At 40.9% G+C, this 23468-nt stretch overlaps 1 long non-coding RNA gene across 4 annotated transcripts in view; it reads left to right on the top strand.

Moving 5' to 3' along the window:
• The window catches only part of LOC114040361, a 39101-nt gene extending 16012 nt beyond the window's left edge, over positions 1–23089 (top strand). For 3 of the 4 annotated variants that reach the window (XR_003568771.1, XR_003568770.1, XR_003568772.1), the window contains exons 2-3: positions 6516–6565; positions 23015–23089. This is a non-coding gene — a long non-coding RNA (uncharacterized LOC114040361). Of the gene's footprint in view, positions 1–4404; positions 5244–6515; positions 6566–23014 lie in introns of those variants that run through there. The other variant, XR_003568773.1, reaches the window with a different exon arrangement.
• The last annotated feature ends 379 nt before the right edge of the window (positions 23090–23468 follow it).

Genomic DNA, 23468 nt, shown 5'->3' with positions numbered 1-23468 from the left:
AGACACAGTTATGATGAAGTGGAGTTATCCAATGCTAAGGGGTAAAGCTTCTCCATGGAGCTGCATGATCCACAGCTCTTTAGAACACAGTTCCTCAGTATTGTCCCCTTGGACTCATTGTCCTTCCTCTTAACATTTCCACTCAGGTCTTTGATATTGCTTCCTCCTTTCTAGCATAGGCTAAAGCTGTTAGAGCTATTTCTGAAGGTGTTTGTTGTCACCTTCATCTGTAATCATCTTGATAGAGTCTTTGTTGTTTTGTGAGCCTCTGTTATAGAAGAAAGGTAAGTTGGGGGAAATGTTCTCTTTTTCTAATTTTTAGAAAGTCCCTTTAGCCTCTTGGAAAGACTTTTGCTTGGTGCTAACAATATTTTCATAGCTCCCTAACTAGCAGTGATATCACAGAGAGTTGAGGACAGTAAATTTCAGAAATTGTACTTGAAACAAGCGAGAGTTACATTTCTTGACTGCCTTGAAATCAGGATACTTGCTCTGCTTTTTCAAGCTCTCACTGTATGGTTTTAACTGTAGCTCTTAGTTTCAGGGCCAGAGAAAAGAAAAAAAACTTAAGTTTTGGTGGTTACTGTGTTTTTTGAAACAGAAAACTGAAAAAATTAGAAATTTTGAAAATATCGACTTAGAAATTGCTTTAATATTTCGAAAAAGCCCTTCTGTAAATCACTTTCCACTGTTTTCTCTGTTAATATATGTCTATTGCTACCTTCCAAACCTGACTCAGAGCTGACCTGCTCCAGAAAGCATGACTGATCCAACATAGCAATTCATTACCCCTCTGTTCTGGGTCCCATTATTTCTTTTTTTTCTTTTTTTTTTTAGTGAGGTAATCAGGGTTAAGTGACTTGCCCAAGGTCACACAGCTAGTATGTGTCAAATGTTGAGTCTGAGGCCAGATTTGAACTCAGGTCCTCCTGACTTCAGGGCCAGTGCTCTATCCACTGTGCCACCTTGCTGCCCCCAATTATTTCTTAATGAACATTATTGGAGATGGATTCTTTTGTGTTGTTCCTTGGCTATCACATGGGCACTCTCCAGGTAGATTATGAGCTCCTAAGGACAGACTCTTTCATACCTTCTTCTCATTTCCACTTCCTACTCCTAGTATTTCATATAGCATAGTCCTCTGCATCAATTACCCTGGCACTGTCAAGACAGCAAGTTGGAACTATTTCTAGTTCTGTCTGTTGAAAGAAAGGAAGTATCTGTAATATTTTATTTGTATGTCATCACAAGGACAGCATAGTTCCTTTCTGATTTGTCTGTGGTTGAGTGAACATGGAAAATCTAGAATCAACCTTAACATTCAAGCCAAGAACACTGAAGAACAGAGCAGGGCAGGAATGAATTTTCATTTTACTCAAGGATTTCTTTTAGTTTCTTCTAAAATAAAACTTTATTGATGTATTTTACTTTTATATAACTTACATTTCCCAGTGCCTCCCTTCTTCTTCCTCATTCATTTTGTTTCGTGGAAGAAATATCAGTGTGCTGGTGTTAGAAATCATGTGAGAATTAATTAATTGATTGATAATTCTGAGGGACCACCTCACATCTTTCAGATTGGCTAAGATGATAAATGCTGGAAGAGATATGGGAAAACAGGCACACTAATATACTTTATTTATTTATTTATTTTTTAATTTTTAGGCAGTTGGGGTTAAGTGACTTGCCCAAGGTCACACAGCTAGTAAGTGTCAAGTGTTTGGTCGGAGGCTGGATTTGAACGCAGGTCTTCCTGACTTCAGGGCCGGTGCTTTATCCACTCTGCCACCTAGTTGCCCCCTCACTAATATACTTTTTTTGGAGCTGTGAACACTAACTATTCTGGAAAGCAATTTGGAATGATGCCCCAAAAGCTATTAATTAAGTTGTAGATACCCTTTGATCCAGTAATACTGCTAGATCTATACCTCAAAGAGATCAAAGAAAAAGGAAAAATACCCATATTTACAAAGATATTTATAGCAGCTGTCTTTGTAAGTGCAAAGAATTGGAAACTAAGAGGAAGCCCCTCACTTGGGGAATGGCTGAAAAAGTTATGGTATATGAATATGATGGAAGATGAGTAATACTGTAAGAAATGATGAAGAGGATGGCATCAGAAGAAATCTGAGACAACTTATATGAACTGATGCAAAGTGAAGTGAGCAGAACCAATACACAGCAACAGCAATATTGTAAAGATAATCGGCTTTGAAAGACCTTTAGTAACATTGATCAGCACATTGATCTATCACAATTCCAAGTGATTTATGATAAAACATGCTATCAGCCTCCATATAGAGAACTGATGGACTCGTAGGGTAGACTGAAGTACATTTTCTCTCTCTTTTTGGGAGGCCTTTTTTGGGGGTTGTGAGTTATGTGTGTATAGAGAACATGGCTAATGTGGAAATTTGTTGTGCATGCCCATACATATTTGTAATGGTTTTTTATTTTTATTTTTTTACTTTTCAATGAGTAAGGGATGGGGAGTCAGAGAGAGAGAGAATTTGGAACTGAAAAATAAAGAATAAAAACATCCATCCTCTTTAAAAAAAAAAAAGGAAAAAACATTGAAATCATGTGAAGTAATAAATGCCAACACTGTGTACTGAATAGAAGGCTAATACACAAAGGATTTTTTTAAGTATAAAAAGTTCTCAATTTTTGGTGATTATGAAGTTTTTGGATTATACTAGAATTTATAATAATTTTAAAATTTCTGATTTTTAAGTGTCAACATTCAGCTCATAAATTGGCCAGATTTGATTCTAGATGGTTATGAATTGCAGGCACTGGACGTCCAGCATTAAAAATATTGGCCTTCAGCAGGCTTAGTAAATGAAAAATCTAATCTAAATTCCTATTAATATAAAAAAATTCAGAAGTCAGTTTCTTTTTTCCTTTCCCTCATAACAAGATTAACAGAATCTTTACTGTTTTCTATGTTTGCCCTTTCTGAATTAGCCATTAACTGCTGGGTCCAAAATTTCAGAAATGAGTAGCTAATGTGGACTTTTTCCTCCCTCACCAATCCCCCTGCCCAGTAACACCAGGGCTGGTATAGTCTACAGCCTTAAAGGGGTTGACTTTGGGAGGGTGTGATTTAATGACTAAGCCAGGCTAAATGGGCATTCTTAGGCCATAAGCAGTGACTCAAATGTGGGTAGTTCTGACTCCCTTCTCCTTTATGTTTTGTTCCTATGTGAATCCTCCCATGGCGCTGCTTATATGTGTCCTATTTGTGCACAGGAAAGACAGGGTCCCCCCAGCATAGTACTCAGAATATCTATTCTTTGCCTGATACTGGGTGAATTCTGGCTCTTTCATTTTGACAGAGGGTATAGGTTCAAACTCCATCATTCCACCTTCCCCAAGATCACCACTTGAAATATCATAAAGTTGTAGGTGGATGGGGTGTGTGATAGCACCTGTTACTAGCCTGATCTTGGCTATTCAGTTGTGATTAAACATGGGGTATTCCCTGCCTTAAAGCAGAAAGCATTGAAAGAAGACTCAGAATTTGTGGGGTTCTTGTCCCAGCTATGCTACTTACTATAGAATATAAACTTGTTGAGAATAGTTGATTTTTAAAAATTTATATCCCCAATACCTAGGTGCTTAATAAATGCATTGTTGATTGATTATTAGCTGTGTGACCTCTTCAAACTTAGCTTACCCTCTTCAAACTCTCACTTACCCAGCTGTAAAATGGGCATCAGAATACCTGGCCTGTCCGTCTCAGAGGAGTGATGAGGAACAAATGAAATAATTTTTGAGAAAGTCTTTGCAAACGGAAAAAAAAACTTTGAACAAGTATAAGACATTCCTCTTGTATGGCAGGTGCTGTGAATGCAGGTGTCTTTTTCTCCCCCACCCCAACCCTCTTTCCTACTGAAAGTACCTAAAGGAAACCAACCTCCTTACATATTCTTGTCACTTCATTGCGATGTTTCACAATGAATGTTCCTAAGTAGGATCCTTTGAGCTGTCCCTTTCCCTCCTCAACTTTTCCCTCTTCTCTTCCTCTCTCCAAATTAAGGCAGATTTTAAATTTTATCAGGATTCAGGGAAGGGGCATAGTTACAATTATCTAGATGTTATTTATTAGACATCTTCAGGCTTAACAGCCAGATTCTTGTGACAGGTAACAACAACCTTCACAGCTTCTCTTGGAAGTAGTCCATTTGGTACAAATGAGCTGATTAAACTGGACTTCCCCAAAGGTCCTGGGGAGCAGGGAAGAGGGTAGATAATCTTTGGGGAGTTTTTTCAACTTTAATTTTTAGCAGTCCTAAGTGTTGTGTATAGTATTTCATATGGAGAAGTGGAGATAATAATGGAGTAATAATATACTAGCTACCTCATAGAAATGGTGAAAAGTAAAATACTACATTATGACTAATAGTAATTACTATTGTTACTATGTTATGACAATAATTATTATACTATTGTTACCCCCAATAGCATGACTCCAAATTTTGTCCACCTTGGTAACTAGGCTAGTTTTTTCCGATAGAAATGAGTTGTATCATCCTTCCTTCTAATAGGGAGCTAGGTCTTTGGCCAAGAAGACATTCTATAGCTGCTTGATTAACTTTCCCCGCTTTCCTCAGAGTGTTTAAATCTAATGCAGAAACTGAAGCGTAAAGTATTTTTAATTAGATTATTCCTGTTACCCTGCCATTCAAGTTTATAGCAAGATACCTTTAATTGAGGCACTCTAGTGAAAACCAGGGGAAGGTATCATTGTTTGTATGCCTGCATGTTTCTGAGAGAGAAGAAGGGAGAGAGAAAACAAATGTTTAAAAGGTAATGTTTTCATTCAAGATTTCCTTTCCTTTCAAGTTTCAGGTTTGTGGCTTTAGTATTTTGAGTCTGGGAGAATGAGGCTGCTACTCTGACCCTAATTCACTATCCTAGTATCACACTATAGGATTGGAGGTACATTGGAATTTCAGACACACATTTCCTATGAAACTAAACTTCATAAAACCCCTGGGGAAGCCTCTGCTGGCAGCTGTTTGCTGTTGTAAAGCAGGAAATAATGTGTGAGGAAGGATGATAGTGCAGGGAAAACATTTTTTCTTGACTTCTCGAAATTGGGGAGATGCAGATTGGAAGGAATACTCTGGGGAAAATGTGGCACAGAATACCTGATGGGGCAGTGTGGGGTGGGGAACCTGCCCCACTTGAGGACCTGGAGGCCACAGATTCTCTGCTCCTGGTCTGAGGACTTACTGGTGAGTTGGTGCTGGCATATGACTCAAACACTAATTAAATATCATAGAGAAATGTCATTGTATGAGGCGATGGTTGGATTCTCCTGATGCAAAGGATGGAGGACTGGCCTCTTTCTTGTTGGAACATCTGGTTTTCAAGCATCGTGTGCTTGAGGCATAGGACTTTAGAGTATAGCATCCTCTTTCTCCTGAGACAGGAATCGTTCCCAGACCTGTGAGCATGGCCACGGCACAAACCGTTGGGCCTCATTTGTATTTTCTTTGTTCATACAGAGTTACCCCGGTAACTTCATGATGATAACTTTTCCCATTTCTTGGTCATAACTTTTCTGTTCTGTATTGTCTACAATGTGGGAGGCATCACGGTTCTGTCTGAGAGATCAGTCAGCATAGTTTTTTCTTTTGAGGGTTTTAAAGGCTCTTTTTCAACGTTTCCAAAAGCCCTATCTTCTGAACACAGCCATGGGAGCTGAGGCTTTGATAACCCAGGCATTTACTTTGTAGGTTCAGAACTCATTTTAGGAGCCCCTTTAAACCTCACTGAAGGAAGCAGGGTAGTCCCCGCTTGCCCTCAGAGATGTGCAGTGTGGCTTCAAAGGGGCATCACAGTGAAACAGGAATAGCAAAGGGGCTTTTTCCTCAGAATGCACAGTTCTGAATGAATCACTGATTTGGTACCAAAAGCACAACTAAATATTTAAAAGCTAACAAATTAAGCAAAAGCAGTTTTGATTGTAGAAGCAGTTAAAAGTGATGCTCATTAGCAAAGAACTGTATAACATAGCAACAGTCCTTTAGTTTAAGGCTCAAAGCTTTTTGCTAACCATTTCCTTTCTTTGGTAATTTTGCATCTTAAACGGGATGGACACAATGCAAAGTGGCACCAAGGGCTTTGATAACCTAATTGGAAACCACTCAGCGTTTTGCTTTTTGGTGCAGATTTGACCAAAAAAAAACCAAAACCATTTTGAATGTTTACATGATAGCGTAGGAGCATTTGTTTTTATAGGCATGGAAAATAACCAGGAATATGAACAAAAGTACTAATTTGGTTTGTTTCTTGGCAACAAAATGCTTATGAAAAACTTCTCTTTTTTTGTTTGTTTTTTTTTTTGACCTGAGTAAGTGGTTCCTTTAAAGTGTGTGTGTGTGTGTGCGTGTGTGTGTGTGTGTGTGTGTGTGTGTGTGTGTGTGTCTGTCTGTCTGTCTGTCTGTCTGTCTGTCTCTGTATGTTTTACAGTCGGGGTAACAATATTGTGTTTTATTCTACAGGGACTTAAGTACCTGTGTATTCCTGCTGCTGATTCGCCCTCTCAGAACTTGTAAGTTTTTCTTGCTACTTTGTGATATTAAAAACTAAATAAATAAATGCAGAGCAATTACAATCTAGTAAAGCCAGAGGGGATCTTAGAGAGTATTCAAATAAACTCTCTTAGGTTGCAGGTGGATAGAGCATTACCAGTGGAATCAGGAAGACCTGAATTCAAATCCAGCCCCAGGCACTTAGTAGCTGTGTGACCCTGGGCAAGTCAATTAACTTCTCTTTGCCTCAGTTTCCTTATCTATAAATGAAGCGCTATATAAATGTTGGTTATTGTTGTTGCTGTTGTATCATTATTATTGCAGGAGAAGATGCTGAGGTGAAGTGACTTGTGGAGGTCACACAGCTGGATAGCACATTGAAGTGGGGATTAGAACCAGTGTAAGTGATTACCTTTGTGACTAGTTGAGTACTCTTACATCTTGACTGCCCCGTGGAAGACTTGAGATGATTATTTTTAAATGAACAACACATTCAAACCCAACCATGTAACGATACTCAGTTGGTGTATTGTTCTTAAAGGAAAAGCTCATCTTAAGTTACTGGTTTTCTCCCAGAGAGTCCAGTAAATAGTTGTTTATATCGAGAACTGGCAGGCCCCAGTTCTCTTTTTCTCTCCAGCTCCCTGACCATAGGTAAGCCACTTCATTTTTCTCTGCCTCAGTTTCTCCATTGTTAAAATAGGGTTTATAGCACCTGCCCATGTCCAGGTCACAGGGATATTGAGATGACATATGAAATAAGGCATTTGAGCCTGTTTGGGGAAAAGGTATTATGTGAATCTAAAGTATTAATAATATCAATAGCAGTTATATAAATTTTAATATTCCAATATCTATGTTTCACTGTGTATACAAATGGTTACTGAAGATTATCAAGTACTTCCGTGTCAGTCAACTTTGATTTCACTCTTTCAGTGAAACTCTGGGGATAGAGAAGCCACAGATTGGACAATAGCTCATGGATACTCCAAGCTGGCCGTGTGAGAGAGAGAGAGGGAGAGTGTGTGTGTGTGTGTGTGTGTGTGTGTGTGTGTGTGTGTGTACTGCACACACATATACATATGTAGAGATAGGGATCAGACCTAAGATGGTTGTAGGGATCTCCTGGATAATTCGCTTTACCAGTGCAAGTGATTACCTTCTTTTTAGTCTTAGAGATTGCCTAGAGCATTGAGAAGGTAAGTGACTTGCCCAGGGTCACAGAACTGCGATGGTTCCTAGCTCCAAAGCCAGCTCTCTATTCACTATGCTGTGCTATTTCTATCAACACACACACACACACACACACACTTTTTTTTTTAAGAGAAAAGTGACTAGGATTGCGTTGTAGTCAGAAAGGAGACGTGGGTAGGTTAGGAGAAAGTAGGAGAATTTGACCCGTCAGCTCATTTTCACCCCTAACTGACTCTTGGTAGGAAAGATAACCTATTATCTACCATCTGCCATTGTGGAACAGTCCAATCATTGATCAAGAGTAACAATCCCCAATGCACATAAGCCCCGGATTTGGAAGGAGTGAAGAGAGGCAGGTTTTCAGAACTTCCCTGGTAACTAACTGTGCTGAGAAACAGAAGTGGTTGAAAGAGCATGCTATGTACGGAAGGAAGTACAGCTCTGGGTTTCTCTGAAGATCATAGCAGTGTTCTGGCCGATGTTTTTGGTGGCTATTTTTAGCCAGCTAGTATTTCTCTAATCTCAAGAGATTCTGCCATGCTCATGAACCTAAATCTATTTCTCTGATTTTCATTGTGCAATCTTTGGCAGAATCCCCATCTGTAAAGTGGCCTGAACCTTAGAAGGTCAGGCAGCCATCTCAGGAACTACTACGGGCATTACTATCTCACATCTTGGCAATTTGGCACTCATTATGATGCATCTGTGTCAGCAGGAAAAGGTAAAGTTCTGTTCAGAACATTACGATAAGGCAGGGGAGTGTGTGATACATTTTAGAAAGATTTTGATCAAAAACAGTTAAAAAATTTCAGGCCTTGAAGTAGGGGTCCCGAGTCAACCATCAGGAGAGTTCACTTATATGAGACAGTTCATTCAGTGATGGTGAACATATAAGGCCAATGTGTGAATTTGGTTTGTTATTATATGGGTTCAGATCCACTATTTGTCAAATTGTGTTCCTGAAACATAAGCACATGCAAAGCCTGATAATCCTATTTCGTTCTTTTATTGGGTGTGAGTCATTTCCTATCCATACATATTCACCCTCTCATCAGTGATCTAAACGAGTCACACTGTATCTGATCGCCTGCCTTCCTGCGTAATTCCACCATGATGGATGGGTGAGAGTTCACATTAGGGTCTCAAGTTGTAGTAGATGGTGTGGTTTATAGCAGCACTGATGGGTACGGTTTGTGCGGAGGAAGGATGTGCACAGAGAGCAGCTCAACAGCTGATTGGTACAACCAAAAAGATTTACTGTTTTCCTTTTGAAATCTTGTGTAAACAGATAGTCTTCTGTTTCAGTTGGGGAGGAAGGAAAGAACATAATTTAGCTAATGGAGAAAAGGTGACTTTTTCATATTATGCATTTGTTAAATTAAAGGACACTTAGTTAAAATTTGAATTTTTTAAGCCATTAGTAATCAGAGTGAAATCACGCAAACCGTAGCCTTTAATGCACAAAACAACAATTCTATCACTGTTTCCATTCTCCTTGTTATAGACAGGTTATTAAGATAATTTTAGGTTTCCCGGGGGCAGAGCCAAGATGGCAGAGGGAAAGCAGTGACTTGCTAGAGCTCTCCCCCAAAGCCCTCCAAATACCTACAAAAAATGGCTCTAACAAATTCTAAAGCAGTAGAACCCACCAAAAAAACAGAGTAAAACAAATTTCCAGCCCAAGACAACCTGGATGGCTGATCGGAAAGGTATATCGAGCCGGGCTGGGAGAAGAGCGCAGTTCGGCGTGGTTGCGCAGGCCGCAAGCGGCCCTGGAGCAGGCCTCAGAGGACTGAATTGCGGGCAGCTGTGGCAGTTTCCAGACTTCTCAACCCACACAAAGACAACTTAGAAGGTCAGTGGGAAAAGTCTGTGACTGCGGTGAGAGAAGAAGCTAGGTCTCAGCCGCCCCCAAGACAGCAGCTGGCTTCTGAGCTTTCGGCCCACAGACTGAGGGGGAATCGAGTGGCTGATCAGAGGGGGATTGCAAGGATCTCTTTGCCAGGGCTGAGGCAGGAATCTCTTGCTTTGCCCATACTTGGATCTGGGTCACAGTTCTGAGGGGGGTGGTCCTGGGCAAGGAGGAGTGCTGGCCCGGTGGAGCTTGTTGTGGCGGTGGAGAGGAAACACCTTGCCGCTTATCATAGCACCTTGGAAGAATTGACACTTTTCAGGTCCCTAGAAGTATCTCTGAAAACAGCTGTACAAACCCCCAAAGCTTGGAACAGTATGTTCTCCACATTGGAAACAGACCCTTACCTTAACAAAGAGATTAAAACTCAAGTAATTGGGTGGGATCATGAGCAAGCAGCGCAAAAAGAGTCAGACTGTATTATCTTACTTTGGTGACCAAGAAGATCAAAACATATAACCAGAAGAAGAAAACAAAGTCAAAGCTCCTACATCCAAAACCTCCAAGAAAAATATGAATCAGTCCCAGGCCTTGGAAGAGCTCAAAAGGGATTTTGAGAAGCAAGTAAGAGAAGTAGAGGAAAAACTGGGAAGAGAAATGAGAGTGATGCAAGAAAATCATGAAAAGCAAGTTAACAGCTTGCTAAAGGAGACCCAAAAAAATACTGAAGAAAATAACACTTTAAAAAATAGCCTAACCCAAATGGCAAAAGAGGTCCAAAAAGCCAATGAAGAGAAGAATGCCCTAAAGAGCAAAATTGGACAAATGGAAAAGGAAGTCCAAAAGCTTACTGAAGAAAATACTTCCTTAAAAATTAGAATAGAGCAATTGGAAGCTAGTGACTTTATGAGAAATCAAGACACTGTAAAACAAATCCAAAAGAATAAAAAATTAGAAAACAATGTGAATTATCTCATTGGAAAAACAACTGATCTGGAAAATAGATCCAGGAGAGAGAATTTAAAAATTATTGGACTATCTGAAAGCCATGATCAAAAAAAGAGCCTAGACATCATCTTTCAAGAAATGATCAAGGAAAACTGCCCTGATATTTTAGAACCAGAGGGCAAAATAGAAATTGAAAGAATCCACCCTTCTCCTCCTGAAAGAGATCCCCAAAGGAAAACTCCTAGGAATATTGTAACCAAATGCCAGAGTTCCCAGGTCAAGGAGAAAATATTACAAGCAGCCAGAAAGAAACAATTCAAGTATTGTGGAAACACAATCAGGATAACACAAGATTTAGCTGCTTCTAAATTGAGGGACTGCAGGGCATGGAATATAATATTCCAGAGGGCAAAAGAGATAGGATTACAACCAAGGATCACCTGCCAAGTAAAACTGAGTATAATTCTTCAGGGGAAAAAATGGTCATTCAGTGAAGTAGAGGACTTTCAAGTATTCTTGATGAAAAGACCAGAGCAGAATAGAAAATTTGACTTTCCAATACAAGACTCTTGTGGAACATGAAGAGGTAAAGGAAAGAGAAAATCATAAGAGACTTATTAAGGTTGAACTGTTTACATTCCTGCATGGAAAGATGATATTTGTAACTCTTGAGACCTTTGTCAGTATTAGGGTAGTTGGAGGGAAAAAATTATATGTATGTACATATATATAGATAGATGGATGGATAGATAGATAGATAGAGGGCACAGGGTGATTTGAAGATGAAGGGGTCATATCTGGAGAATAAAATTAAGGGGTGAGAGAGGATTATACTAGGAGAAGGAGAAAGGGAAAGGTAGAACGGGGTAAATTGTCTCACAAAAAAAAAACAAACCAGAAAAGAAAAGGCTCTTGCAGTGGAGGGGAACCGGGGGAAGGTGAGAGGAAATGAGTGAATCTTATTCTCATAGGATTTGACTTAAGGAGGGTATAACATACACACTCAATTGAGTATGGAAATCTGTCTTACCCTACAGGAAAATAGGAGGGGAAGGGGACAAGAGAGTAGGAGGATGATAGAGAGGAGGGCAGATTGGGAAAGGGGTAATCAGAAGCAAATGCTTCTGAGGAGGGACAGGGTGGAAAGAAAGAATAGAATAAATGGGGGGGCAGGATAAGATTAAGGGAAATAGAGTTAATATTTCACAGCATGTCTACTATGGAAGTATTTTGCATAACTGCACATGTATAGCCAGTATTGAGTTGCTTGCCTTTTCAATGAGAGTGGGTGGGGAAGGGAGGAAGGGAGAAAATTTGGAACCCAAAGTTTAAAAAACACATGTTTAAAAAAAAAATGTTTTCACATGCAACTGGGAAATAAGAAATACAGGAAATGGGGTACAGAAATCTATCCTGCCCTATAGGAAAATAGAAGGGGAAGGGGGGGAGAGATAGCAGGGAAGGCAGACTAGGGGAAGGGGTATTCAGAATGCATGCCATGGGGTGGGGGGAGGGGCGAGATGGGGTGAAAATTTGGAACTCAAAATTTTGTGGAAGTAAATGTTGAAAACTAAAAATAAAAAAATAAAAAAATAATTTTATGGACATGAGAATTAACACACACACACAAAAATGAATTTTGTTTCCTGTTAGAATGACAATACCTTGGGAGGCAGATACTCATACAGCGATAATTAATTACCCCCAACTTAGTATAAATTAGTTGATAGGAGACATTTAAACTTTTGATAAGGAAAGATGGAGAAGTTCGAAGCAAATATACCCCCAAGAAGGTGGAGCTGAAGGTGAGGTACTGGGACGTCAGGGGCCTCTATGAGAGTGCTAGGCACCTTGGAAGGAGCAGCTCATTTGCAACAGAGAAGGGCATTGAAGACAACTTGGCTGATTTCAGGCCTGGGGCTGGATGTGGACTTCATGCATCAGACCATGAGAGGAGGATTTATGCAGCTATCCCAGCAACACTGTGTTTGGTATTAAAAGTCTACTCTTAAGACATTTTAAAAAAAAAGATAATTCTAAAACATTTATTGAAGCTTTTTGTTTTTGACATCAGTCTTTCACCCCGACCAACTGCCCTTTGATTCTTCGCTTGTGGCAAAGAAAAACAATGAAGTAAAAACATCTAAGAGAATGACCACTTCTGATTGTATACATTCTGTCCTAGTCATCCTCTGCCGTGTGTGTGTGTGTGTGTGTGTGTGTGTGTGTGTGTGTGTGTGTGGTGGTGGTGGTGCTATGTTTCATTATCTACTCCCTGAGACTTTTTTTTGATTTGTTTCATTTATTCAGGTGTTCACCTTCCTTTTGCTGATCTTTTCATTTACATTGCTGTAGTCTAGTTTAATTTAGTTTATCACTGTTGTTATTGTTATTTTGCTATATATGTGCCTGGTAGTGTTAATGCATAGCTTAGGAAATACACTGAATTTTTTTTATACCCTATGGAAATATTTACTCTCATAGTCTATGTCAGGGGTTAGCAACTATGACCTGTAGGCCAGATGTGGCCCACCTATCATTGTAGGCCCCATGAACTAAGAATGTTGTTTACATTTGAAAATAAAGTTTTATTGTATTTTTTTTTAATCCTGCCTCACATATTTACTAGCTTTGTGACCCTAAGCAAGTCGCTTAACCCATGTTTCCTCATCTGTAAAATGAGCTGGAGAAGGAAATGGCAAACCACTCCAGCATCTTTACCAAGAAAACCCCAGATGAGGTCATGAAGAGTCAGAAATGACTGAATAACACCCATCTATGTTTTCAGTTAATAATGCTAATGCTAATCACAACTGGCATTATACTGTGTTTTAAGATTTGCATCTGTTGTTTCATTTGATTCTCATAACAACCCTACTAGGCAGGCACTATTATTATCCCTATTTTACAGAATAGGTAACTGAGACTGAGAGGTTATGTGACTTTCCCAGAGCTAGTCGGGGTCTGAGGCAGAATTGGAAGTCAGGTCTTTCTGACTCCCAAGTCCATCACTCTATCCATTGTACCAGGTAGCTGCTGATAATAGATCAGTAGTCCTCAGTTGACTCTGACCCTATGGAATGATTACCTTGGTTCCCTTTGTAATTACTAGCGTAATCCGTGCAGCATTGGCAGTATATATAATGATAAACACATTAAAGCATATTTACAAAAGCTGATAAATAACTTTCACATGAGTGTTTGACAGAGAAGCAACATAACCTTTCTAACGATTAGCAATGCAACAGACTATGACATGTTGACATCTATTCCTTAGTCTGACTTCATTTTTCTTCATCATTGTCACATTATCAGTCTCTTCAATCCCAATCTCAAAATGAAATGTCAAAGTCCTCTTGCTCTCTCTGCTTTCAAGTTGGAATGAGATGAAGGAGTAAAGACTTTCAGCTTTCAATGTCATCCGATAGTCCCCTCGTTTCTTCTGTCCTGAACTTTTTTTCATCTCCCAGAATTCCAACAAACCTTAGGCCAAAGGAGATTGTTATTAGACTGGGTGCGACATAATTTGACCTTTGGATATTTGTTTAATGTTGTATTTTAGCTGCTTTTTCTTGGTTCTTCAGCTGTTATTTGCTGCCAGGGGAGGGTGATTAATTATCTAAATGTCATCTAAGTCTGTATCTTTGCCTTAGTCCCCAGTCATTTCCCCAAGTCCTACCAGCATCTTAAAATGCAGAAACCCCTGATGACATAACATTAAGACTTCAGAGTTTTACCTCTGTTCTGCCAATATTTTGTTCTTCAGAATCAGGAAATGTGAAAGTTCAAGTTCTCAGAGTTAAATAACCTCATAAACCCAAGTTGGGGGTGGGGGTGGAGGGGAGGATAAGGCAGGAAGATGTTACAGGAACACCTCATAGCTAAGGAGAGGAAGGAAAGAGTGAATTGATGGCTGATTCACAGGCTACGTCTTCCAACTAGCCAGTTGTGAAAGTGATTGGATGTGTTATTGCATGATGTAGGAAAGATTGGGGTGGAGGGGGTGAGAATTGAACGTTTTAGAAATATTTTCTTTTTCCAACACAAGAAAAGGTTTTATTTATAATGTAATAACAATTATTAACATTCAAGTAGTGCTTTAAGGTTTATAAAGTGTTTATATATGTGTGTGTATGTGTGGCACACACATGTATACACACATATATTAAAACTTGTTATAAAACATGTGGTATGTAACATACATGGCATGCTCTGTGTGTGGGTATGTGTGTGTATATTTTCATTTGATTCTCATACCATCCCTGTAAGGTAGATGCTTTTATTATCTCCATTTTACAGATTTGAAAGCTGAAAGAGACACAATTTAGGCGGTTTTTTCATAGGGTCACATAGCTAGTAAGCATTTGAAAAAGGATTTGAACTCAAGTCTTTTTTCCTTGCTTCAGATGCAGTGCTCTGTTCAGCCAGGTGGTGCAGTGGATAGAATGCTATGCCTAGAGTCAGAAAGACCAGAGTTCAAATTCAGCCTCAGATACTTACAAGCTGTGTGACCTTGGGCAAGTCATTTAGCCTGTGTTTCCCTCAGTTTCCTAAACTATAAAACAGGGATGGTAATAGCACCTACTTTCCATGGTTGTTGTGAGGATCAAATGAGATAATATTTGTAAAGCATTTAACACAGTGCCTAGCACATAGTGGGTGATATATAAATACTGTCATCATTATTATTATGCCACAAGTATTAGATTTAATTAGTTACATTCATGTATGTCAGAATATCTCCAGTATGTCATAAATACATGCTGCATAATGATTTATATCTAAATATTAGGAAGGGAATTTTGCCCCCCTTGTACCCTAAGGAAATTTGATTCAATTCAGAATATGAAGTTTGTAGCCTCAGTGTACTTAAAACATTTAGCACCAGACTTCAATAAGTCTCTAAGTTTTTCAGGTTTTTTTTTTTCCATCCTTGGTTTGGGTCCTAATAGTACAGAAAGATTATATTTAAAATATTATTTCACAGTGGTTGCTAAGGCAGCATATTTCCTCCATACCTGATGAATTTAATTTATTATCTACAAAATTAGATTATGAAATCCATGAGGGTAGGGACTGTGTCTTATTTGTCTTTGTGTCTTCCACTTCAATGCATAGTACCTTTTGTATGGGGTATATGGCATGTTCCAGGGAGGACTAGGGCTTGCAGAGATCTTTTCAGGGCTCCTCACTTACCTTTGGTGTCCACCTTCACCCAACTCTTAGCTGTGGCTCCGAGAAGCTTTCGTATTTGCTGCGGCCAAACCTTGGTACAACCATCTCAGCAGATGGGCTAAACCAGGGTGAGGGTAACTGATAGGCCTCAAAGCTGTCATTGAGTTAGAGGGGCATCTACCCCAAGCATGTGAAGACCTCCGCAGGGGAATGGGCGGATGAGAACAATTTGTTCCAGCAGCCATGAAGGCGTCTTTAGCAGGTGCTGTGGAGCGCTTAGAGCTTGGTCAGACATCCAAGATGCCAAGGTCATTCACCGCTTCCTGGGCCATTTCCAGTCATCCTGACTTTTGTCTTGCCCCATTGGACTTGGATGACTCTAGAAGAGAGAGTGAGGCTGACAACTTTGTGCAACTCTGCCTCACTTAAATCCAGTTCTTGCACGAGTCAAGACATCACCTTGTGATGTCATCAGTCCTCTTCTGAAACCGAGGGACAAACAACAACAATGCCCAGGAAAGCATTCTGCCGTGTATCATCTGTAGATATGATGAGCGTGCCGTCTATCCAAGTTAATAATGAAAATGTTAAAATGAATGTACCTCACAGTGGTCAGCAGTAGAGGGAAGAGTTCCTATGTTGAATACACACACTGTGTTTTTAAAGCAGAATTGTTAGTAGAATAGAACCGGAAGGGAAGTGGAGGCCCGTTGATTGGGGAATGGCCAAATCAATAGTGGCAAATGAGTGTGCCTTAACTGTGAATAATGAGGAGTGTGGAGGCGCCTGTGAAGACTTAATGAAACTGCTATCAAGCAAATAAGCGCAATAAGGAGAATTATTTACACAATGATTAAACGACATTGAAAGACTTTGGAATTCTGGTGAATGCAAGTTAAATTGTAACTTCAGAGGACTGATGGTAAAGTATGCCTCTCCTGCCCCTTGGGAAAGAACTGGTGGACTTTGTTGTTGTTCAATTGTTTCAGTCATGTCCAACTCTTCCTGACCCCATTTGAGGTTTTCTCGGCACAGATACTGGAGTAGTATGCCATTTCCTTCTCCAGCTCATTTTACAGGTGAGGAAACTGAGGCAAGCAAGGTTAAGTGACTTGCTCAGGGTCACACAGCTAGTAAGCGTCTGAGGCAAGATTTGAATTTAGGAAGATGAGTCTTCCTGACTTCTGGCCCAGCAGTCTATCTACTGTGTTCCCTAGTGCCCCCAGAGGAGGCATCCATTGTCAGATGTAGTCAAGGGTCGATTTATTTTGTTTACCTGTTCATGTTTGTTATAAGGGAGGTTTGTATTGGCTGGTAAGGGGTGGAGAGAGAAGTGGAAGTGGTAGGAGGGAGGGAGGGAGCTCTTCTGTTTTGGGGAGGGAGAGTTGGTGGGTAGTGATAGTAATGCCACAAAACAAGAGGAAAAGAAAGAAAATGAAACATTTTAAAAAAATGCAGAGAAAAGTGCAGAAGGAAGCTGAGAAAGAGAGACAAAAACAGTGTGGTTTTGTTATTATTATGTTAAATTAAATGGATGCTTTAAAAAACAAACCGTAAGTAACAGATGTATGCACATTTTCCTGTACAATTCTCTTTTCTGTTCATGTTTGTTGGTTATTGTCAAGTCCACAATAAAAATAAAAAAAAAAAAACTAAGGTAAGAAAGGGAATGACCATGATTTAAAAGGGGGGGAGGGGCAGTCTGAGCAACCACCAGGCATTAAGAGAGCCGTCAAACTATCAGTCCTTTCAATTCCAAAGTGAAATGTTGAAATCCTTTCACACTTCTCCTCTCAAATTGGACGGAGTTTAAAGGACTCCTGAGTCGCCTGGCCCCATATCGGTCAGTGGGCTGCTCCTGGTGCCTCTTTCCTGTGTGGAAGGAGAGCACTGGACTAAATACCCTCGAAGGGCCCTTTCCGCTCTCAACCCTGTGTGATTCTAGTCTCACTTATAGGTGTGGCTTGCCTCATAGTCTAGGCTAAGTGCCCCTCACAAAGCTTGGCAAGGCCATTTAGGGGCTGTCCCCAGCTCTGTGTTGAAACTCTGTGCTAGTGGGTCAGAAGAGAGAGGGGCCAGGAATACAGTGTATGGCGTGATTTGGGAAAACAGACCTGTCTAAATGAAGCAGAGCCTAATGGTGGCAGGATCGTCATAGCTTTTCCTAGTCCGTGCTCTTTGATATTGAACTTTTATGAAAATGTACTGATTATAGAAAGAAATGCTTGCATTCTCCAGGCAGCTAGGCGGTGCAGTGGATAGAGCACTGGCCCTGGAGTCAGGAGGACCTGAGTTCGAATCCGGTCTCAGACCAGACACTTGACACTTACTAGCTGTGTGACCCCGGGCAAGTCACTTAACCCCGTTGCCTTGCTGCTGCCCTCCCCCCCTCCAAAAATAAAAAGTACTTGCATTCTCTTAGTCTAAAGATAGGGAGAGCAACCTGCAGCAGAAGATGGCTAGGCAGGGAGAAGAGTTGGTAATGCTTAGGTGAGTGAGGAATATTTATTGTGTGCCAGGGATGCAAATACAAAGAATGAAACAGCCCTTACCCTCAAGGAAATTATATTCTATAGGGAGAGACATTGCGTACAACTTATATATATATAAATGTATAGAAAATAAGTTCAGGGTAATTTGGTAAGCACTAGCAGCTGGGGGGGGGGGGGGGGAATCAGGAAAGGTCTCATCGCCTGTCATCTTGACCTAAGTCTTGCCCCTGGACCCCGATGACCCTGGAAGAGGGAATGTGGCTGATAACTTTGCACAGCCCTGCCTCACTTAAATCCAACTCACTTGCAAGTCAAGACATCACCCCTCCTGATGTCACTGGTCCTCTGGGAGAATGAAGGACACAGTGGCAGCCCTTCATCCCCTTGGGCCTCTCCCTCTGATTGAATGACTTTTTCTAGAGCCTCCATTTAAGGAGGGCAGCCAGGCCAGCCATATCTCATTCCTCTCAAGACCACACTCTGGACTTTATTGTGGCTTACCCTGTACCCCCACCCCACTTCAACTTCCTTTTTTGTATTGTCTTCCCTCATTAGAATGTAAGCTCCTTGAGGGTAGGAACTATCTTTCTGCTTGTATTTGTATTCTTAGCACTTAGCATGGTGCCTGGTACACAGTAAGTGCTTCATAAATGCTTGTTGCCTGGTTCACTGTATGTGCTTAATAAGTACTTGTTAGCTGACTAATAGGAACAGCAAGAAAACCACTTTGGCTGGACCAGAAAGTATACAAAGCAAAGTGATCTAGAATGCTGGGAAGGTGTGTTGAAGCCAAGTTGCAAAGGACTTGGGAGCTACTGAAGTTTAATTTGCACAGTCATACCCTAGTTTTGGAAGATTCCTTTAGTGGTTATGAAAAAAATGGATTGGAGGGGGGAGAAACTTGAATCAGGGAGACAAGATAGGATGCTATTTTAGTAATCCAAGTGAGAGGTAATAAGGGCCAAAATGGGAGCAGTAAAAAAAGTGATTGAAAAGATATTGTGGGGCTGGAAGCATCCCAGACTTAGCCCCTGATTGGATGCTTGGAGTGAGGGTGAGCAAAGAGCTGGGGTTGGCTCGGAAGTTGTGAACCTGGGTGACTGAAAAGATAGTAGTGTTCTCCTGGGCAGAAATAGGGAAGTTCAGAAGAGGGGAAGGTATATGTGGGGGTGGGTGGGTGTGGGGAAGACAGTGAGTCCAGTTTGGGACGTGATGAGCTTGAGATGCAGGTGGGGACATATTGTTGAAAATGGTGACCAGGCAGTTGGTAATGTAGAGCTGGCCTTCAGGAAAGAGACTAGGGGTATGTGTGTGTGTGTACATTATATACTTATATGTGTATATGTATATCAAGATAGAAGAGAGAATGAAGAGTGAGGACACTTTTGCCAAATTTATTCCAAAGTTTATGATTTTAATTGACCAAAAAATGTTGAAAATTATTTGCAAGCCAGATTTGTCAACCCTCTCTTAAATTATGTCTTTATCATAAAGTCCAGTTTTGATCTTACCAGAAAATAATCTTAGAAAATAAAAACAAAATAAAAAAAAAGATTTAAGTGACAGAAGGTTTATGTGTGTCTTACCCAGATTTATCCAGATAATTGTTTCCGTTCTCCCCTCTGTGGGACTTGTGTGGGTAGCTACCGTAGAGCCTGAAAGAGGCGTTTCCTTGGAGTGGACCTGGTGCCCTCTTTCATGCTCGACTTCTCATTGCCCTAGAAGTGGGCTGCCAATGAAGTGAGTGGTGAAAAGGGGAACCTTACATTTAGGCATTGTGCTGGCAGTCTGTGCTTCTGCTCCAAATTTGAATTCAGTAATAATAATGATTTGAGGTCTGGGGTTTTTCCCAGGGTGGAGGAGAGGGGGGTTTAATGACCATAGCTTGGTCTTATGTCACAGTCTTCCCTGGAAATACCCTGCTCTAAGACACACAAACAACAGAAGTCTGCACCAAAATCATAACGTGATTTCCCATCTCCTGATTTTCTTGGAAAAGGCATTTCTAGGAATGTAGTACCTGGTCAGGCTAAAATAGTCTAATGCCTTGTGAGTCATAGGAACTTGTTGGACATTTCCCTCCCTAACATTTTCTGTTTGTTGCCTGTTTATTAGGTCTGGAGAAACCATATAGCAAGTAGTCTTGGCAAAGGTTCCTGACTGTGGGGTCCCAAATGCTGCCTTATATTGCAGCCAAGTAGTGGAAAAGATTCAGAGCTCCACCATGTAGCCTTGGTCACAATACTTTCTCATCCATCATGGTAGACCCACCTGTAGGCTTAAGTGGGATGGTGGAATGAGCATAGGGTTTGGGCCTGAGTTTGAGGGCTGACTGATAGTACTTTGGGCAAATCACTTTGCCTTTCTGGGCCTCAGTTTCCTCATCTGTAAAGCAAAGAGGTTGGCAAGATGATTCCTCAAGGGCCTGCCAGTTTTAATGTGCCTGGGATCCTATGATTTGTCTTTCTAAAAGGCTTTCTCATTTCTGGCCTTGGCCAAGTTTAGTTTGTTACTGACGCAGGAAGATGTTGCCTTGTTGATTGTGACCCCCCTCCCTGCCCCCCAACCTCCCCTTGGTCACAACATATGAGAGAGGCCTTGACTTTAATACACACAGTACCCAAAAATAAGCTGCTAGAAGCTGGGTTTCATGGTGTGGGTGGTTGGGAAGTGCAGGTGTAAGAACCAGATGTAAGAAATTGTCCCCAGTCTAAGGTTTCGGTAAAAGGATTAGGCCATCGTCATCATTGTACTTAGATGCTTGCTCCCTGCCATAGATTTTGGTGGTGCTCACTGAGATTTTGTAGGGACTCGTTTAGGAACATGGTAATGGGTGTGTTTGAGATGACTGTATAATTTTAAATGTGGCCTTGTCATCTGTGTGGCCTTAGGCCCTTTTATTTCTGCTTAGATGATTGTCATTTGTTGATTGTTTTTGTGTGTTTTTTTTTTTTTGGTGTGTTCTTACATACCCCTTATCATTGACCCAGATCTCCCCTCTACTAGAAAAGTATACCACAAAGAAGGGGAAAGACACTCAGACCTGGGGATTTGGGGTAGGAGGGCACGAGGGAGATGATACGAGGTGGACAGGGTGAGTGGTAGGGGCTTTTCTGAACAGGAGCCTTAAAGAGCATCTGGTCCAATCTCTTGAATGCTGCAGATGAGAAAACTGAGGCTCCAGGAGGAAAAATGACTTCTCCCAAGAAGTAAATTAAATAGAACTGGGATTCAAACCCATGCCCCTTTATGCCAATTCCACTGTTCCTCCCCAGTAACCACTGTACTGCCCCAGAGTACATGGGAGGTGCCCAGGGGTAGGGAAGGCAGGGGGAGGGGAGCTCCTCAGCTCTGTGTTCCTTCCATGTTTTCTAGCTCATTCCGGAGCTAGGGTACAAGGAGGCAGGCATTCCTCTTTCCTGTCTGAGAGAATGCTGTCTTTTAAAGTAGTGGTTCACATTGAGAAGGAAAGAGGTTCAGCCATTTTCCTATACTCTGATTAATGTTTATAACTTTGCAAATAGCTAAGCATAATTTTCCAGGCCTCTGTTAATGAGAGCATTTGAGTGAGAGGCAAAGGTTGGTCTTTCTAGCTCTACTTAGAACTCTCTGCTGAGTGGACTATTCCTTGAACAGGCCATTCTGTCTCTCATCTCCCTGCCTTTTCATTGGCTGGTCTCCATACCTGGAGAGTGCTTCTTCCTCACCTCCACCCCTTAACTTCCTCTAAGACTCCACCCAAAGGCCATCTTCAGCGGGAGGTCTTTCCTGATCGGCCCAGCTGTTCACTTCTTCCCTCAGAGATTACTTAGATCTCTTCTATAAGTAGTTATTTGCATATTATTTCCCTCATTAGAACTTAAGCTCTTTGAGGGCAGGTATTGTTTATTTCCCTAGGGCTAGTTGCCCAACTCAATGCCTGGCACATAGTAGGTGCTTAATAAGTGCTTGTGGAATGTCAGCCTCAGATTTTATTAGCTGTGTGACCGTGGGCAATTCATTTAACCCTCTTTGCCTCAGTTTCCTCATCTGTAAAATGAGCTGGAGAAGGAAATGGCAAATCACTCCAGTATCTCTGCCAAGAAAATCCAATCACAAAGAGTCAAACACAACTGAAAAACAACTAAAGACTGAACAACAACAATCACCTCTGACTCCAGGTCTCATTCTCTCTCTTTTTTTGGTAAGGCAGTAGGGGTTGAGTGACTTCATCTAGTCTGAAGCCAGATTTGAGCTCAGGTCCTCCTGACTCCAGGTCTGGTGCTCTATGCACTGCACCACCTAGCTGCCCCCGGGTCACATACTCTTTCTGTTACAGCTTGCTAGCTCTCAACAAACTGATTCTTAGGAATTTGGGAGCTGAGGAATGGGGAGCTAAGCCCTATGCCTATTCCCAGATAGATAATTGTAGCAGCACAGAGGAATGGCCACGCTTAGTCTGTGTTATCATATGTCACCCTTAGGCTTGGCAGTGAGGGTGCGTTGAGCTCATCCACAGGATTCTTTGTCATGGATTCTGGCTCGGGATCCTGGGGTGAACAGGAAGGACACCATGGATCCATTGTTCAGTGGAAAACAGGAAAATAGCATTTAGGGCCTTCTAAAATCCCTGGCTTTCTTGTGAGTTCCACATGTCCATTGCTATCATTTACAGGAATGGATTCAGACCTGGGCAGCTTGGTTCACATTTCTCAGAATTTGAGATTTTACAAAAAGCTTCAATTAGATATTTCTTTCACTCTGAGGCTGCTTAATTAAACATTGAGATTTACTTCTTCCCTGTCTTGTTTTTTTTCTCCCCTGCCCAGGACAAGACATTTTAAAGAGAGTATCAGGTTCATTCATGAATGCCGGCTTAGAGGTGAGGGCTGTCTTGTACACTGGTACGTATATCTACTACCTAAGAATATTCTTGTTAACAAGCTTGTTACTTTTGCCAGTTTTCTGGCCACCTGTTTTTTCCGTATAATTATTAAATTGGTTCCTTAGTCAGAGTTTCTACCTGCACATGAATCCGGAATATTGAGAGAGAGTAGAAAAAGCCCTGGACCTGGGGGTCAGAAGAACTATATTCTAGTTCTTGCTTTACCTATTTAATATCTGTGACTCTGGGCAAAATCATTTAAATGATTCTAGGCCTCAGTTTCCTCCTTTTGAAAATTATTAGATTGGATTAAATGATCTCCAGCATTCCTTCAAACCCAAATAATCAGCTGTTTTCATTTTTGCCATTATCTCCTCCCCAGTACCTGTCAGGGTGCT

This window comes from Vombatus ursinus, unplaced genomic scaffold (assembly GCF_900497805.2).
Source record: "Vombatus ursinus unplaced genomic scaffold, bare-nosed wombat genome assembly UNPS02013004.1, whole genome shotgun sequence".
Taxonomy (NCBI): Eukaryota; Metazoa; Chordata; class Mammalia; order Diprotodontia; family Vombatidae; genus Vombatus; species Vombatus ursinus.
This window is presented reverse-complemented; position numbering and strand designations above follow the sequence as displayed.